Source organism: Pinus tabuliformis, chromosome 5_1, assembly GCF_031772625.1.
Source record: "Pinus tabuliformis cultivar Carrire ecotype Pingquan chromosome 5_1, CPIR1, whole genome shotgun sequence".
Classification (NCBI taxonomy): domain Eukaryota; kingdom Viridiplantae; phylum Streptophyta; class Pinopsida; order Pinales; family Pinaceae; genus Pinus; species Pinus tabuliformis.
The window spans coordinates 787375822-787383935 of NC_142305.1; the positions used below are offsets into that span (position 1 = coordinate 787375822).

General features: G+C 38.6%; 1 pseudogene; it reads right to left on the reverse strand.

The window, feature by feature from the left end:
• Positions 1 to 1326: 1326 nt before the first annotated feature.
• LOC149167292 (uncharacterized) lies at positions 1327 to 1822 on the reverse strand (annotated as a pseudogene).
• Between the last annotated feature and the right edge of the window lie 6292 nt (positions 1823 to 8114).

An 8114-nucleotide genomic window follows, 5' to 3' on the forward strand; every position in this document is an offset into this window, starting at 1 on the left:
CCATGTAGAAAGCATCTATTTCATGGCTAATTATCAATGATGTTGACATGGTAAATATGTGACTCATCTACAAAAAAAAATGATATTCACATCAAGGAAAACACTTAACATTAACACTATGACCACATTTAATAACATTGAATAATCAAAGATCTCAAAGATCTACTGTACATGTACTGAAATTCAAAACAAGTAGATCCAAATGTGGGTAAATTGTCGATGCATTATAATATAATAAAAATGGAAATTATCCTATCTATATTACACATAACATATTGATACTATGTATTGAGATTTTTATTGCATGTGAGGCTACATAGCATTTAAATGTTATGTAAGGTGCTCATTTTGATAGTGTGTGTTGAGATGTATGTTTATGGCTTGTGAGGATACATAGCATTTAAATGTTATGTAAGGTGCTTAGTGTCTCTCGTGCAGTTGCTTGCTCATGCCACATGCAAACCCAATCAGTTTGACAGGACACTGAACTTTCAAGAAAATCCCATGAGAGAATAAGATCCATGGAGAGCACTCTTTTTAAAGCCAACAAGATTTTTAATGATTGTTCTGCTCTGGTTAAAAAATTTCGAGTTGTGATGCACCCTACAGAAGAACAACTTCGTGTGCACAAGAAGTACGGTACCTTCTTGATTCAGCTTGCTGCTAGAAGATTTCCTAAAGGCCTTCATTGTTTACCGATGCGCTTGACCGCAGAGTACTATGCATTGACACCAAACTAGCAAGAATTTCCGAAGAAAGGGAAGTTGGATGATCGAAGTTTTTACCACCATGTCATATTTTCTGACAATATACTTGCATCAGCACTTGTTGTGAACTCTACTGTATTTCATTCTAAGGTATAAGAAGGGCCAATCATTGTCTTTGTGGATTTTCTACTTTCTAAATGGAATTACCTTTACTTGCATCTGGTATTATTAACATGATGAGTTGTTTGTGCGTTTCCTGCATTTTAAATGTTTGACAGGAAACATAAAAAATTGTGCTTCACCTAGTCACTGACAAGTTAAACTATGCGGCCATGTGTATGTGGTTTTTAGCAAATCCTCCTGGTAATGCTACTATTCAAGTTCAGAATATTGATGAATTCACATGGTTGAACTCCAGTTATTCTCCAATTTTGAAGTAAGGTGCTTAGGGTCTCCTATGCAGTTGCTTGCTCATGCCACATGTAAACCCAATCAGTTTGACAAGATTTTTTCGCTAGTGATTGATCACCGACGACCAAATCCCGGAAAACTAGTTTTCTTGATCCTATTACAATATGACCATTTTTTTCCCATAGAAATATCGATTATGTGCGATGCCTTACCATTGATGGACGAAGACATGACCTTGATCCTTGAGAGTCTGAAGGAATTGCAGGCATTCCCCTTTAACTTTTCAAGTAATTCCGAAGAACACTGCAAGAAGAGCTCATCAATGAGACACATGAATCATGTTCCTCTCGTATTCATCATCTCTCCGGTCATATGTTTGAATCCCATTTTCACAACCGCAAAGTCTTGATTGCTAACACTCATTTCACCTAGCCATCCTGCAATGTCGAAACGCTCTCTACTTCTATCGCTGCCATTATATCGCACTACCTACTTTATAGACGTTAGTGGCAGAGACTCGAATCCGCTAATATTGAGGGCATAACTATCAAATGTTTGGTTCTGCTTTGAACCACCCTGTATCTGCATTGAAAATGTTGTTCAATGTTATTGTTAACCCCAATTTGCATATAAATATGGCGTTTACGGTCGTTGATGTCTTTTACATTGGGTAAGAAAATCACATAGTTATGATTCAATGTCATGGGTGAGGACCACCACAGGGCTTAGAGAATGCATGAGGTCGGAGGGCTTTGAGGTGCCGCATTTGCAGTCATGATTTTGGAAATTGACTTTCACCAGTGCCAGGGGTGCCACATTTGCAACGTTTTTTTTGGGTATAATATGCTCAATGTATATTTACTGGTTAACTAAATCATTACAGGAGCTTTGTATTCCAAAAACAGAAAAATAAAAAGTAATTGAACCTGGCCAATCAGAGGAGGTAACTAACGCTCGGGCTTCCTGTAAGACTTTGTACATACTTTCGTTAATTTTCTCATTATCCTGTGAGTTTTCAGCAGACTTTGCCACATCTCCTAGAACGCTCAAAAATTCTTTGGTAGTTGTTTCAGATTGTTTTATGTCGCCAGATTCACTGCTTTGCAATCATGGACAAGAATGAATACATAGATACTTTAAAACCAGACATTGTCAATGGAATTATTTTTTATTAAATTTTGATTAACTTTGACTCTCGAGTTTGATTCTAAGAAAAGGAGGTCTTGTCGTCTTACCTGGTAACAATACGAGGCAGCTTCGCGAAGGTGATGTAGTGAATCATGGGAAACTGCATCATGTTTCTCCCCATTTAGATGGCCTTTGCCTTGTTGGAGAATCTAATCCCAACCACCTGTTAGGTGTCAAAGAGGTCCTTTTTAGTGTCCCAGTTTAGTTTCAGTTAAGTCCAATTTAGTCGAGCTTGATTCCAGTCATTTATTATTAATGTTTCTAATGTAATCTTATTTAAGTGATTTGTAATATTGAGAAGAGCAAGTCCTCTGTTCCATCCTCTTGTTCCCTTCAATTGAGACTCTAATCCCAACCACTTGTTAGGTGTCAAAACCGTCCCTCTTAGTGTCCCAGTTTAGTTTCAGTTAAGGCCAGTTTAGTCGAGCTTGACTCCAATCATTTATCACTGATGTTTCCAATGTAATCTTATTTAAGTGATTTGTAACACTGAGAAGAGAAAGTAATCTGCTCCATTGTCTTGTTCCCTTCAATTTTTTTCATGGTATCAGAGCTTAGACTGCGTAAGACTTTTTAACAGAGCAACAGAGATCAGTTCAGTTTGCATAAGACTCCTGGAGAGAGCAACAATGTGAGCGAAGAGAGAAGCAGAGAGAATAACCGAGCTAGCATAAGACTCTTTGATAGAATAGCAAAAGTTTGACGAAGCCTATTGCGAAGAAGCATAGAAAAAGCGCACGACTCTTTGAAAGAGCAGCGTAAGTTTGAAGAACCCTGGGAAGAAGCAAGATAACGAGGAAGCCAGCTATGGCTAAGCCAGTGAAGGCAAAGGTGAAACAGAAGCTCAAAATCAGATTTACAAAAAAGGGTGTTGTGATAATGCTGTGTGTTATTTGGGTACAGTGGGTAACGTAGATGAGCACTTTAAAAATCAGCGTTAAGCGTTATAACGCAACAGAGAAGGTTTAAGAATAGCATTAGTCGACAATACTTACCCTAATGATGCATAGTGCGTTATAGTAATTTACGCGGTACTGCAAAGGTACATGACAAAACCTAGAGGTTTTTGTTTGAAAAGTCAAAACTTCACGAGTTTTAACAAAGGTACTCGTGACTCATACCAAAGGAGTAATCTACATAGGCGGAAGAATGGGCCGGTTTCCGTCACCGCCCGGAAAAACCTCCGGCTCCGGCCGTCGGAAATTCCTCCGCCTAGCTCCGCCACCCGCCGCGAACTCCGCCCAGTTCAATTTCGTAGACTTCCACATACTAACAAACATGGATGTGTGGCGCAATGGTAGCGCGTCTGACTCCAGTTTACAAGGTTATGTGTTCGATTCTTGTGAGTTCGTTTATTTTACCAGACCGTTTGTTTTCCCAGGCTGTTCCAGACAGGACCTTCTATGGAAAATAATTACCAGGCTGTTCCATATCTCTGTTTTATTATTAACACTCCTGCATTGCTTCTCCATTGAGGTTACTGTTCTTTGGCTTGGCAATGCTCCTTCAACCACTGTGGCAACCGTATTAAAAACTGAAATAAGACCAAGCAACTTTAACTGCAACAGCAATGCATGAAACCATCCCCAACAATTGCTATTCATAATAATATCATTAAAGGTACCGCTTTTATGCAATCCAAAATGGCTGCAATGCACCGCAGGGCTCCTTAATTTCTGTCTTTAAGAGTTAATTATTCTGATTTGCAGCATTCCAATTCCATTACTTATTTGCTGCTGCTCCTCTACAGAGTTGTCATCATTTAATGACTTTCTCACCTTTAGCTTGGGACCACTGCAGGTAGTTCATGGATCCTTTATACACAACTCTATAATGTTGCCTTTAAACATGTACCACGAAAATCACATATCCCATAAACATTTGCAGATGTGTGTGTCATTTCCAAGGCCGAGGATGACAAAGCATATGCTAGTGATTTTATATCTGCTAGCATGTTTTAGATTTTTCAAATGGCTTAGGGGCCAACAACATTAAGGAAAACCACTGTGGACTGACAAACTCCACAAAACGGGGGTGAATGGTAGATTGATAGGAGGTCCTGTCTGGAACAGCCTGGTAAAACAAACGGTCTGGTAAAATAAACGAACTCACAAGAATCGAACACGTAACCTTGTAAACTGGAGTCAGACGCGCTACCATTGCCCCAGGCATCCATGATTGTTAGTATGTGGAAGTCTACGAAATTGTACTGGGCGGAGTTCGCGGCAGCGCTGGGCGGAGCTCGCGGCAGGTAGCGGAGCTGGGCGGAGGAATTTCCGGTGGCCGAAGCCGGAGGTTTTTCCGGGCGGTGACGGAAACCGGCCCATTCTTCCGCCTACGTAGACTACTCCCATACCAAATATGTTTGTTTAATAAAATTTTTGGAAACATATGATTTAAAAAGGGAGTAAACCCATTTTAAAAGAAAAATGAATTTTAACGAGTTCTGAAAATGATTTTTTTTTAAGAAAAAAGGAGGGGCATTTATTGTTTAAAAAGGAGCTTCGTTCATATTTTTTATTTTTTTTAAAAGGGATTTGTTCATAGTGTTTAAGAATAAAAAGAAAGTAATAATAGACATTCAAATGAGTTGTAAAAGGATTTTTACAAAAGGATTTGTGAAAGTTTTTGAGAAAGTATTGGATTTGTAAACAATTTGTAGATTTATCTATTTTGTTGAAGTTAAGCAGCAAAGAAGCTACCATAGAGGTATAGTCACTATGTTTGAAGTTTGATTTCTTTGTGAGCCGCATTTTATCTGTGCTCAAATGGGAAAAGCCAAGAGGCTAAGAAGGTCAAAGCGACAATAAGAGATGGTTGAAATCTTTTTAGATCTAGAAGTGAAGAGGCAAAAAGATGTCTTTGCATTGAAATGCATAAAAGACTCTGTACATGACAAAATTCTTCCTGTGATTTCAAAAGGCAAGACAATCAAGGAGGCCTGGGATACCCTTGAAAGGAGTTTTGGTGCAAGGGGGAGCACTGAAGTGGATGATGTTTGTGAAGAAGTCGTAGAAGCAAGAGAGAAGGAGCACGTAGATGCTCATGAACCCCACTGTGCACAACCACAAGTGGACGAAAACTTGGTGATTCGAGCAACAAAGCTTGTTGATGACAATATGATGATTCCAATGATAGAGCTTTGATGAAGATTTGGTAAATCCAACAACAAAGCTTGCTGGTGAAAGTTCAGTGAACCCAACAAAAGAGATTGCTGCGGAAAATGAAGTTGCCATTATAGCAGTCTATGCTAAGGTGAATCCAGCAATTAATATTGCCGATGTAAAATTTGATGAAGAATTTTTGGCTAATGATGAACGGTTGCAGGCGATGCAACAAAAACATCATATTGACATGATGTTATTTAGTGAGATAATCCCATTTGAATCTGAAAACCAAGTGGAAGAGATAGAGATAGAGACAGAGACGGAAGAAAAAGAGGCAGAAAAGGAAGCGCAACAGGAGAAAGCTCTCATTGCAGAGAGCAGAAGGAACAGAACCAATCTGGTTCTACATATGTTTTTAAACTTGCCATTGATTTCCAATGTGGAGGTATAGAGAATGATTTTGAAGAATAGTTAAATTTCCTTGAAGCATGGCTTGCAACACCATGTCTAGATCAAGTCTGCATAGAAGCTGCAAAAATGATCCTTGAAGAAAGCTTGGATAGTGAACAAATTAATGAAATTTTCATGTATTGGAGTCCTGAAGAGATGAAATTGTATTATGGTCTTATGTTGCAACAAATTGATAATGAAAAGCACATTACAAAAGATAATATGTGGCATCGGCCCACATACAAGTCGTTTTTTGAAGAAGTCCAAAACTTGCTTAGACAAACCTAGAATCATGGAAGACCTGCACAAACAACTTAAGAAAATGAAATGTGAATCCTTCAACAAGAAGAAAATGCTGAAACAATTTAGAGGCTACAGAATCTGGAAGAAGAGAAGAAGAAAAGAAAATGTAGTCAAAGTCAATTTTTTTTTAAATTGTAAGCCTAGCTGAGACATAGACCAACAGGTATCTTAATTGAATTTTTTATGTAGTTGTAATTAAGGGAGAGTGTTGGAGAATCTAATCCCAACCACCGGTTAGGTGTCAAAACCGTCCCTCCTAGTGTCCCAGTTTAGTTTCAGTTAAGTCATGTAATCTTATTTAAGTGATTTGTAATACCAAGAAGAGAAAGTCCTATGTTCCATCGTCTCGTTCCCTTCAATTTTTGTCACGCACTGCCATGTACATACTCTATTCTTTGCACCTCATCTGGTATTCATTGTATGTTTATTTTCAAACCCACAATGGCGATGAATTTTGATTGAATTCTGACAAAACCCCATGTTCGGACATCGCGGGGAGACCAGCATTACTACTACGCCATTTGGCTCGAGCATGCACTCAATCTCAGAGGCAAGCAACCCTAGCACTGTGGCTCAATCAAACGGCCCTAAGAAAACAAAGTCGAAGCTCCGGTATCAAGTTATCAGTGAAAATAAAGTCGAAGCTCCCGCAACAAGTTACCAGTCATCCGTTCCACGTGGTAAAAAATATTGGAAAGAGGAGGACAAAATTTGAATAATGTGATTGGCTAAATCTTCTCAGTTCAACCCCGTAGAGGAGCACCTTCCGTATAATTACTGATAGCGTTAATCTTACTAATAGTTTGTGAGGATTGAAGTGTTGTATCACCAACGTTATTATTGTTTAGAATGGTTACATAGAGTATTGATGGCAGTCGATGAAAAGGTATTTTCGCTAACATCGTTGTTATTAGACGTTATTATTATCATTATTAGTAGTGTCTGAGAAGTGACATTGTTGTAGATCATCATTGTATAGATGATCCTTCCATCCCATCAATACTTAAGGGTTGAAAAACGACATTATTAGAAGGATGATAAGCACTAAAAATAACTGAAACGACATTGTTCTTTTCATTGTCGGCACTAGCTCACAAGTCAGCGTATGAGGAGCCATCATTTTGTGAAATATTATTGCCTGCAGAGGTTAAATTTGATAGGTCACCTTACTCATCAGAGAATTTTTATTTTCTTATGATAGTTTTATTTTTAAATTGCCCTTCATATGACTTCTAATATTTATTTTTACCATGCATAATATTTTTCATAAACATAATCAACAAAAATTCATCATTTTTAATTCTTAAAATTATTAAGCAAAATAAAAATTTGACAAGTGAGGTGGACATGCAAGCGGGTTACCTCAAGTGGCGATATCGATTGCATTCTCATCTCTTCTAGCAGATCGACAACACAAGAAAGGTGTAACATAAAGTCACAAGGCATAAAACCCTCGCAACAACAATAGTGCATCCTGTAAGAAGTAATAGTTGTTCCACATACATTACATACATGTCTAGTACTGTGAGAAGGCGCAAGTTGAATCATGTGGCGTGGATGCAAAGCATGTCGTTGCGAATGTGGAAAATTTACACACAAGGATGAAGGTCAATGTCACACCCATGACACTGAAAAACAAACCCTGATATTTTCTCTCTGCAAAAGGGGTGAAAATGGCTTCTTCCTGAACTTTAGAAGATGTTGGGAGGATAGGAATTCCTCGTGGACCTAGGACACACTTGGGAGCTCATGCACAGGATTCGCGCAAGTCGAAGTTGCATAGTCGACACTGGTATCTGAAACTATTACCACCTTCTCAACAACCATCGCATCTGTAGTTGGAACCATACACGAAGCGCATGGCATGCTCACTATGGTTAAAATGTCAAATCTCCAACATTCTCATCCACCCTTCCTTCTTCGCCATGCTGCAATTTTTAACAGGTAG